Here is an 11,810-nt window from a genome sequence, read left to right on the forward strand (position 1 = left end):
TGCTGAGGAGATGGCAACAAACATAGACTCAGGGGCTGTCGGAGATGGGCTTTAGTGTGGAACTATACCATACACTTTTCTGGGAAACAGAATAGCAATTCCCCCTTATGAGACAGCCATAGAAACATTGTCCTAGTTTCCAGCAGACCCAAAATCTGGACTCTGGAGATTCCACTCCTTAGCCTACCAGGAGCCCCACCCTGCTGAATAGAGGTGAAATATCCCAGAAAGACTCAGACTAGTGGCTTGAGGGCAGGGGAACACATCCACCAACTTCCCTGAAGTCTGGAAGGCACCTACCAAGAGAGATCCAGAAGTCCCAATCCTCCCCCTAACCAGATTCTGCCAGAAGCTCTCTCAAAAACAGTTAGGTCTTCAACTAGTCTAAAACTGATAGCAGGCTGGCAGTAAGAGACAGGCAGAAGAGGATTCTGTAGTAACTTGGGTTGCTTGCTAACATACCCCTGGATCTTGGGCTGATAAAACCCAGCTTGGCCCAAGCCAGGCACACCCAAACCCAAAGGAATAAACCACAATCTGTGGATCACTTGCAGCTTCAAACAGGCTGCTGAGAACTACATGTGGTCAGCACCTGGCATTGGCTCACACCAGCCTCAAACATAAGAGCTATATCAAAAGGGAGAACCTACTAAGATCCCAAGTCCACCAGAAGCCTTCTCAGAAATAGTCGGGTCTGTGACTACTCTAAGACTGACAGCAAGCCAGCAGGCAGGGACAAGCAGAGACAGAGGCAGATTCTGCGGTGACCTGGGACATTTGCTGACACATCCCTGGGCCCAGTAGTGATAAAACATAGATTTTTTATACTGACTGGGCCCATCCTGGACATAGCCAGACCAGAAGAATCAGCCACAGGTATGCATTATTCAGAGCTTCCTACAGGCTGCGCCAATGGTTAGAGTTGGAAAGCACCTGACATTGCTTTACACCAGCCTCAGACTACATTAGAGCCATATACAAAAGGAGAACCAGCAGGTAAGCACTAAACTCTGTTGAGAGGAATTCTACTTTGTTTTTTTTACCACTATTTTCATTATTTTTACATTTTCATAGCCTTTTATTATTTTTCTATTTTTTGCTATATTTTTTCTTTCATATCTCTTATTACATTACCATTGATTACCCCATTGTTTCTTTCTTCTTTCATTTCCTTATTTGTGTTATTATTTCTCTCTTTGTCCCTTTCCTGTTTTCTTCTTTCAATTCATTACTTGTATTAGTTTTCTCCCCTTTACTCTCCCATAATCACTGCTGTCCTTTGATCTTTTCTTTTTTATTTTCCCCTTTCTGTCATACTCTATTTTTTCCACTTTCATTATTCTCTGATCTTTTGTCATTGAAATTGCTGTTGTTATGAGGGGCAGTTTGCTTATTTTGATTTCATTTTTTTGTTGTTTTGCTTTGTTCTGCCAACACGTGGACAACAGTATACAAGATGTGGTAGGGGTTGAACAGCTCAGTCAGTAGGTCAAAAGAGAGACCCCAGCAATGAGCAAAAACATTCAATACCTAAATACAATAGGACAGTTCACATAACCCACACAAAGGGTATTCCTAGAGCATCAGATCAGGAGATCAAGGAGTCTGCACCATTGGGTCCCACAGGACTCTTACCATATAAGGCTACCTCACACAATCGGGAGTCAAAGCAGATCTATCTAATACACAGACACAAATAAACAGAGATAGCTAAAATGAGGAGACAAAGAAACAAGCTCCAAATGAAAGTAAAGGAAGAATCCCCAGAAAAAAAGCTATATGAAATTAATGCAAACAAATTATCAGATACAGAATTCAAAGTAATGGTTATAAGAATGCTCAAGGAACTTAATGTGAACTGCATCAGCATAAAAAAAGGACATAGAAGCTATGCGTATGAACCAGCTGGAAATGAAGAATGCAATATCTAAAATGAAGAATATACTAGAAGGAATTAAAAGCAGGCTAGATGAAGCTGAGGATTGAATCACTGATTTGGAAGACAAGGTAAAAAAAATACCTAGTCAGAGCAACAAGATGGAAAAAAAGGCTTAAAAAGAATGAGGGTAGTTTAAGAGAACTTTGGAACAACACAAAGGAGAGGGAAGAGAAAGAGGGATAGAAAGCTTGTTTGATGAGGAAGAGAATCACACAAGTTCAGGAAATAGAGAGAGTTCAAATGAAGATGAACAAAAAGAAACCACACCGAGACACATCATGATTAAAATAGCAAAATTTAAAGGCACATAAAGAATCTTAAAGGCAGCAAGAGAGAATTAATTAGTTACTTACATGGGAGATCCATGTAAGTAACTAATTAAGTTACTGACAACTAAAGCTGTCAGCTGATTTCTCTACAAAAACATTACAGGCCAGAAGAGATTGGTATGAAATATAAGTAATGAAAAGCTAGGGCCTGCAACCAAGACTAGCAAGGGTCTCATTTAAAATGGAAGGTGAAATAAACAGTTTCTCAGACAAAAACAACAAAAGGAGTACATTTCCACCAAAACAGTGTAGAAAGAGATGATAAAGGGATGGTTTTAAGAAGAATAAAACATAGAGAAAGGAACCCAGGTATTGATCCAAATGGGAAAAATGGCAATGAATAAGTACCTATCAATAATAATCCTAAATGTAAATGTATTAAATGTTCTAACCAAAAGACATAGGGTAGCTGAATGGATAAGAAAACATGACCCACATAATGCTGTCTACAAGAGACACTCCCCTGAGAACAAAATATTTGCACAGGCTGAAAGTGAAAGGATGGGGAAAATGGAGGTGAAAGGAAAGCTGGGGGAGCAATATGTCTCTCTGACAAAATAGACTTCAATACAAAGAACATAATAAGAGACAAAAAATTCACTATGTAATATTTAAGGGGCCAGTCAAACAAGAGAATATAAACCTAGTAAACATATATTCACCAAATATAGGAGCACCTAAATATAAAAAGAAATTTTTGGAGGACATTGAGGTGGATCTCAATGCAGTCATTATAGGGGATTTTCACACCCCACTGTCAACAATGGACAGATCTGCCCAACAAAATCTAACAAGGATATAATTGTAGTAAATGACATGCTAGATAGATTATAAGGACTTAAATGATAAATCATTTCAACCCAAGAAGTGATATACACCTTCTTCTCACATCCACACAGAACATTCTCAAAGAGAGACAACATTATTTTGTGTCCTTTGTGTGTGTGTCAGAGAGAAGGACACAAAATAAGCCTTAACAAATTCAAGAAAATTGAAGTTATAATAAGCATTTTTGTATTACAATGGCTTGAAATTAGATATCAACTTCTAGAGAAAAACCTCAAAAACATTTTAAAAATGGAGGCTAAATAACATATTATTAAATAATAAATAGGTTAACAATGAGATCACGGAGGAAATACAAATATACTTGGAAACAAATGAAAATGAACACACAACAACCCTAAATCTATGGGACACAGGAAAAGCAATACTGAGAGGAAGTTGATAGCATTACAGGCCTACATAAAGAATACAGAAAATTCTCAAATAAACAACATAATCCTGTAACCAAAAGAACTAGACAAAAAAAATAAAAAACAAAGCCTAGAGCAAGTAGAAGGAAGGAAATAACCAAGATCAGACCAGCAATATATGGACCAATATTGTAAAAAATGACAAAATATTAATGAATTCAGGAGCTGGTTCTTTGAAGAGACAAATAAAATTGACAAATATTTTATCAGACTCATGAAGAAAAGAAGAATGAGGACACAAATAAATAAAATCAGAAACAAAAGTGGAGAAGTAATAACAAGATACCACAAAAATAAAAAGGATTGTAAAAGGTTACACAAACAACTATAAGCCAAGAAATGAGACAATCTGGGCAAATGAATACATTTATAAAAACATGTAATTTTCCAAAACTGAATCAGAGAGAATCAGAGAACTAGAATAGACCAATAACAACCAGTGAAATTGAAGCCGTAATCAAAAAACTCCAAGCACACAAAAGCCCTGGACCAGAAGGCTACATAAGTGACTTCTACCAATCATTAAAAGAAGAATTAACACCTATACTTCTTAAACTATTCCAAAAAATTCAAAAAAAAGGGAATACTTCCAAACTCTTTCTATGAGTCCCGTATTATCCTAATCCCCAAACCCAGTAAGATACAACAAAGAAAATACAGGCCAATATCTCTGATGAACATAAATGCTAAAATTCTGAACAAAATATTAGCAAACCAAGACCAGTAATACATTAAAAAATCATAGATCATGATGAAGTGGGATTTATTCCAGGGATGCAAGGATGGTATCAAATTTGGAAGTCAATAAGCGTGATACATTACAATAAAAATGAAAGACAAAAATCACATTATCATATTAATAAATGCAGAAAAGGCGCTTGATAAAATACAGCACCCATTCAGGATAAAAACCCTGATCAAAGTAGGAATAGAAGAAGAAAACCTCAACATAATAAAGGCCATATATGAAAAACTTATTGCCAGTGTCATACTCAGTGGGTGAAAACTAAAAGCCTTTCCCTTAAGATCAGGAACAAGAATGGGGGTATCTGCTTTCACCACTATTTTTCAACATAGTGATGGAAGTCCTAGCCATAGTGATCAGGCAAGAAGAAGAACTAAGAGGTATCCAAATTGGAAAAGAAGCAAAGTTGTCACTATTTGCCAGCTTTATGCAGCTTATGTTGCATAGAGAAAACCCAATAGACTCCACCAAAAAACTATTCAACCTAATAAATGAATTTGGCAAAGTAGCAGGATATAAAGTCAATATTCAGACCTTAATGGCATTGTTTTATACCAATAATGAACTATGATAAAAAGAAATTAAGAAAACAATCCTGTTTGCTATTGCAACAACAACAACAAAATAAAATGCCTAAGAATATATTAAACCAAGGAGGTAAAAAAAACTGTACTTGGAAAATTTTAGGACCCTAAGGAAAGAAATTGAGGAAGATACAAATAAATGGAAGCATATATTCTGTTAATGAATTGGAAGTATTAACATCATTAAAATGGCCACAGATCAAAAGAGTATAATCAAATATTTGTTGAAATGAGGTAAAAAAAAAAGCTATGACATGAACTTTAAATATTATTTGGGGCAATACAGTAGTAGTTTTTATAAAAATTGTGAGTATTGGGAAATTTGGTAGTTTTTCGATAAATGAGTAAGTGAAGAAATGATGAGAGGGAGGTGGGGAGCAAAGGGTGGGGTGGGCTGGGATGGGAGAAATAGAAAACTGTATTCGAAAAATAATTAAATAAAAAAATAATAAAAAACAGCAAAAAACAAAAGAAATGATAAGGATGAGGATCAGTGCCCCAACACTGCTCCAGGGATCCTCTGAATGGATTCCAAGGGAATAACCACTCTCTGGAACACATGAGCCCCCCAGCCCCATCGTTGTACAGTGGACAAGCCTTTGGATGGACAATGGAAATGAAAAGTGGGAGCACAATAAAAGATATTTGGGTAGTAAAAATGAATTGGATATGCTGAGTGCTTGGATTTCTTTGTTTATAGCTAGTGATAGAAGTACTGAAAATTACTTACAGTTTTTCTTTAAATTTTATTTGAGTGATTGTAGTATCCATTCTTAGATTAACATTAGCAAACCATAGGATACAGATAACAGGTTTTTTTTTAAAATTAAAAAAGCATTCTTTTCACTTGTTATTTACTGAAAGTCTAATGAACACAAAGTTTATTGCTCTATCCATATATACCACTTGAATTCACTGCATACTTCATTTCCTCCATGAAAATTCTTAACCTCCCATGATATCCCCCTGGCTGCTCCCACGGCCCTTTCCACATCTAGACATCTACTGCATTCAAACATGCTACTTAATACTTGGCCAGATATTGCTTTCTAATTATTTTGTTTCTTGCTATCATAATGCACCTGACACTTATAATTGCCATGAGGGAAAATTCCTCTTCAAAGTTTGAAGGTGTTTAAATGTAAGAGGGGGTAATAGAACAAAATCAATGAAATTAAATTTAATCATTTAAGTTTTGCCAAAGACTCCCTCCTAAGAAAAATCTTTAATGTTTCATATTTAAGCCAAGTGATTTTTGAAATGTCTGTATATAAAAATTGATGTGTTAGAAAAGATAGTAAATGTCTTGCCATCTTAGCACTAGAATGATTAAAAGTCACTGTTCTGTTTTTTTGGGGGGCATTTAATTTTTTCATTTCAAAAGTTTATTGCAAGTTCATAAGATTTCATGTTTCTCAGTTTCTATTTTCAATGTGTGGATGTTATTTCTATATTTGTAAAAAATGTGTCTGCATTTTGCACATTTCTAAGATGATCTGCAGGTGTGAAGTTTGTGTTCAGATTTTTAAGTAACTTGTTTTTTAATCTTATCTTTACATTAAAATTCTAATGTGCTGGAAACCGATTTATTATTCAGAAACCATGTTTGATTTTTAATGGCTCATTTTTATGAAAAGTAAATTAAAATTGTTTATAAAAAGCATTGCTAATAAAAATTCACTGCTGTTCTTTATGTCATGATTTGGGATCTTTAACAAGATGAAGAGACTGTGAACCAGGTGTCACAATAAATTTGGTTAGAAAGAAAAGAGGACTGTTTATTTTCCAGCCATTACTGAGAGTTCTTGGAAGAATAATTTTGGACCAGGTAGAGGTAATATTTGCTCTAAACTGACTCTACATTTGAACTCTGTGCAGTGTTACTCCAGATTTAAGTTTCATCAATAGACCTTGGACAAGAGATCATGTGACTGCAACATCCATCACACAGAGTCAGTATAGTTGACCTCCTCTTAAGCAAGGTCTTCCTTCTTCACTACTCACTGCCTGTGCTCTCCTAAAACTGAGGTACAATGAATATACACAGACCAAAACTCTGCAACCCCACTAAACTAAGTTCAAAACAGAGTTACACACAAATTTTGATTTCATGCCCAGAATCACTCAGTTAACTGCTTTATCAGTCCAACTGCATTGGACTGATAAAGCAAAGGCTGAAATCAAGACAGCAGGAAAGAAACTGGGAGTTAGATAATACAACTCAGTTTAGACATAGTCATGTTGACTTATGATATTGACCTTTCTGATCTCTGCTTCCTTATCCTGAAAACTGGCCAGCCACTACGTTTCAGGAAAGAAGTCAAGACCAAAAATCATTGGCAAATGTTCATAATCTATTTATAAGAAATGAAAAAAAGCTACTTCATAGACTTCATCTTTAATGAGACTTCTCTGTATTCTTGGCAATTCTCTTATTTGAAGGTGAACTCCTTAAGAACATATCTCCTGAGGCTCAGTTGTAATCATCCATAAAAACAGAATTTTTGCCTCATGTGTAAAAATAAATAAAATTATAGAACCTCACAAAGATGCCAAAACTGTCAATCACCATTATATTCTTGACATTTTATTACATTCCTGTCTAATGATAATTGTGCTGGTTAGTTTTACATGTTAATTTGGCAAGGCTATGATGCAAAGTTTTTGGTTAAACAGTCTGTTACTGTTACTGTGAAGATGTTATTATAAAGGTATTTTTTATTCTTTAATTTTTTTTTATTTTTAGAGAGAGGGGAAGGGAGGAAGAAGGAGGGGGAGAGAAGCATTCATATGAGAGTGAAACATCAATTGGTTGCCTTGTGCACACACCCATACCTGGGACAGAACCCACAACCCAGGCATGTTCCCTGACTGGTAATCAAACATTCAACCCCTTGCTTTGAAGGACCATGCCCAACCAAGTGAGTCATACCACTCAGGGCATAAAGGTATTTTTTAGATGAGATTAACACTTAAATCAGTGGACTTTTGAATACAGCAGATTACTCTCTGTTATGTAATCAGTTGAAGGTCTGAAAAGACAGGTCCCTAATGATGAGGGAATTCTACCTCCAGATTGTCATCAGATTCTAACTGCAACATCAGCTCTTTTTTGGGTCTCCAGTCTGCTTTTCTACTGTATAGATTTCGGTTTTGCCAGTCCCTATAGTTGCATAAGTCAATTCCTTAAAATCTCATAACTTAGTTGGTTAAATTTTCCCTTCTCTCTCTCTCTCTCTCAATATGCATATGTAAATCTCTATAGCTATGTAGATCTATGTATCTATGTCTACATTTCTATCTCTATACATTTTCATATCTATGCATACATAGATGAGAGGTTATTAAGAGAGGCCATACATAAAGGGGTGGGAAAAGGTAGGTTTACAGTTGCATTATGACATTCTTTCAAGTTAATAAAGTTATTGTAATTATCATAATCTGCATGTCTTTTCCATTCAAACAACTGTAAACATATTTTGCCCACCCCAGTATATATGCTCTCTAATGATTGGCTCTGTTTCTCTGGAAAACCCTGCCTAATATAACTTTCTGGCTATTTCTCAAATATATTCAAGTGATCAGGAGAGTTTTGAGACTGGCCTTTATAATGGTGCAATTTTAGGATGGAATTCTACCTCAAAAATTTATTGTGATTTTGAGCAAGTTACTTAGATCTTTCTGAGCCTATATCCTCACCTATGAAATAAGTATAATACCAACTACCTAGATAAAATTTCTTGAAAATTCTAGATGATATGTATAGAATACCTACAACATAGCTAGTTCTCAGTAAGTGATTGTCACAATTTTTCTTTGATGAACAACATGTGAATAAATCTAACAATTAACAGTACCAGTAGCTAATGGTAAACCTATTCTCAACTTCTCAAATGACCTCATCTTTCTCAGCTAGAAATTGACTGTGCACTCCATATTTTAGGATTACCTTTCGTTGCAATGTTGTCATGCAGGTTACAAAGAGATTTCTCTAGAATTGAATTTTGTTTTCTCTGAAGCAGTAAAGGGAGACTGCTCAGCAACAGGTGTTGATGGCTAGTTAAAGCAATAGCTGGTTAGCAGAACCACAACTGCTTGACCAAGAATTGAGAGATAATGGTGTGAACTTCTGGTAAGCCCATGGAACTTGACTTAAAAACTAATAGTGGAGGAATTCAAAGAAGAATCTTTCTAAGGATAGGTTCATCCCCATTAATCAATTCCCAAATGAATCAGATTTTTAAAAAGTAATAATCACTAGCCATAATGTGTATTGGTAGTATAATATTTTCTATGTGAGGGCTCACATTTTTTCTAAAGATCATAACTATTGAGTAGATGGCTGCTTTTTAAGTGTAAACATTAGAGATTTGAAAAGCATATCAGCATTATGCCTGATATTTTTTATATGAAGTAGTAAGTTATTTAAAATATTTTTAAAACAATGAAAAGGTCAACTTCCAGCCAAGATGGAGGCACAGGTAGACACACCATGCTTCCTTGCACAACCAAAAGAAGGATAACAACAATTTAAAAAAAACCCAGAACTGACAGAAAATCAAACTGTATGGAAGTTTGACAACCAAGGAGTTAAAGAAGACACATTCATCCAGACCGGTAGGAGGGTTGGAGACAGGCAGCTGGGTGGAAAGGACTTAGAGCAAGGCGGTGGCTGGAGGACTGGGATGGGCAAGGCAGCAGTGGGTAGACCAGACCAGCTGGCAGCTTGCAGACTGGGTGGTCCCACATTCCCACACAGATAAACAAGGAGAAACAACTGAGGAGTAGGAGGGACTGTGCAACTCAGGGTCCCAACACAAGGAAATAAAGCCTCAAACCACTGATTGAAAACACTTGTAAGGGTTGAGGCAGCAGGAGAAACTCCCAGCCTCACAGGAGAATTTGTTGGAGAGACCCACAGAGTCCTTGAACATACACAAATCTACCCACCTGGGAATCAGTACCAGAAGGACAAATTTGCTTGTGGGAAGCAGGGGACATGGCTGAAAGCCAGCCGACAGCTCAGCAAGTGGCACTGTTCCTTCTCAGATCCCTCTCCCACATCTGATGCCACAATGCAGCCATGTGGTTGTCCTACCCTGGTGAATACCTGAGGCTCCATTCCTTATTACAAAACAGGCATGCCAAGGCAAAAAATGACCCCCCAAAAAGAACAGATTAAAGCTCCAGCCATGGAGCTTTAAGCTCTCAAGCCATGTAAAGATAGACAACCTATCAGATACACAGTTCAATACACTGCTAATCAGGGTGCTCACAGAATTGATGGAGTATCGTCACAAAATAGAGGGAAAAGTGAAGGCTATGAAAAGTGAAATAAAGAAAAATGTACAGGGAACCAAGAGTGTAGGGAAGGAAACCAGGACTCGAATGAACAATTTGGAGCAGAAGGAAGAAATAAACATTCAGCCAGAACAGAATGAATAAACACAAACTGAAAAAAATGAGGAGAGGCTTAAGAACCTCCACAAAAACTTGAGACATTCTAAGATTAGAATCATAGGGGTGCCAGAAGGAGAAGAGGAAGACCAAGAAATTGAAAACTTATTTGAAAACATAATCAAGGACAACTTACCTAATCTTGAAAAGGAAATAGACTTCCAGGAAGTCCAGGAAGCTCAGAGAGCCCCCAAAATTTGGATCCAAGAAAGCTCACACCAAAGCACATCATAATTACATTACCCAAGATTAAAGAGCAGGAGAGAATCTTAAAAGCAGCAAGAGAAAAGGAGAAAGTTCCCTACAAAGGAGTTCCCATAAGACTATCAGCTGATTTCTCAAAAAGAACCTTACTAGCAAGAAGGGGCTGGAAAGAAGTATTTCAAGTCATGAAAGGCAAGGACCTACATCCAAAATTACTCTATCCAGCAAAGCTATCATTTATAATGTAAGGGCGGATAAAGTGCTCCCAAGATAAGTTCAAGTTAAAGGTTTCATCATCAATAAGCCCTTATTATATGAAATGTTAAAGGGACTTATCTAAGAAAAAGAAGTTAAAAAAACATGAACAGTAAAATGATAACATACTCACAACTATTAACAACTGAACCTAAAAAACCAAAACCAAAACCAAAAATGAACTAAGCATGCAAGTAGAACAGAAACAGGATGACAGAAATAGAGCTCACGTGGAGGGTTAGGTGTATCAGTAGTGAGGGGGGGGCAGAGAATGGAGGAAAGGGTACAAGGAATAAGAAGCATAAATGGTAGGTACAAAATAGACAGGGAGGGATTAAGAATAATATTGGAAATGGAGAAGCCATAGAACTTATACATATAGCCCATGGACATGAATTGAGGGAATGGCAGAATGATGGGGGCAGGGTGGGTAGAGGGCATAGGGCAATAAAGGGGAGAAAAAATGTGATAACTGTAATAGTATAATTAATTAATTATATATATAATTTTAAAAGTAAAAATAAAATGAGAAAGAGAGTCAGAAAGAACAAAATCTTTTATCAAAGAATTATTTTGTTACACTGTGTGGACATAGCCAGAGAGTTATCTACTGTGCTGTATTGAAAATTATGAGCAAGAACCTATTAGATATCTGGCTGTGTGCCAGGTATCATTCCTCAAGCAGCAGAAGCTGGTTGTGAGCATTTGGCTGATAGCCTGTGGCAGTCTAAATAATAATAATAAAAAAAAGAGTAGACATTACCAGAGACTCTCTGTCCATCTCCATACAAACCTAGAATGTTGACTGCAGTACCACTGACAAAGTGTTTGCTGAAATCAAGAAGCAAGCATAGGAGTATCAACAAGGACTTGTGAAGTGCTCTGGAAACAATACATGGGTGAATGTATAATTTAGAAAATTTTAATAATATTTTCCTTGGGGACAAAAGTAAGTGATAAAAGCTTGTAGTTAGCTACTACATATATTTCTTAAGCCTATCACTTTTGGGGGAAAATTGTGAGAAATTACATCTCTTTGCT

Source organism: Artibeus jamaicensis, unplaced genomic scaffold (assembly GCF_021234435.1).
Source record: "Artibeus jamaicensis isolate MK-2021 breed Jamaican fruit bat unplaced genomic scaffold, CSHL_Jam_final contig_559, whole genome shotgun sequence".
In the NCBI taxonomy this organism is placed as follows: domain Eukaryota; kingdom Metazoa; phylum Chordata; class Mammalia; order Chiroptera; family Phyllostomidae; genus Artibeus; species Artibeus jamaicensis.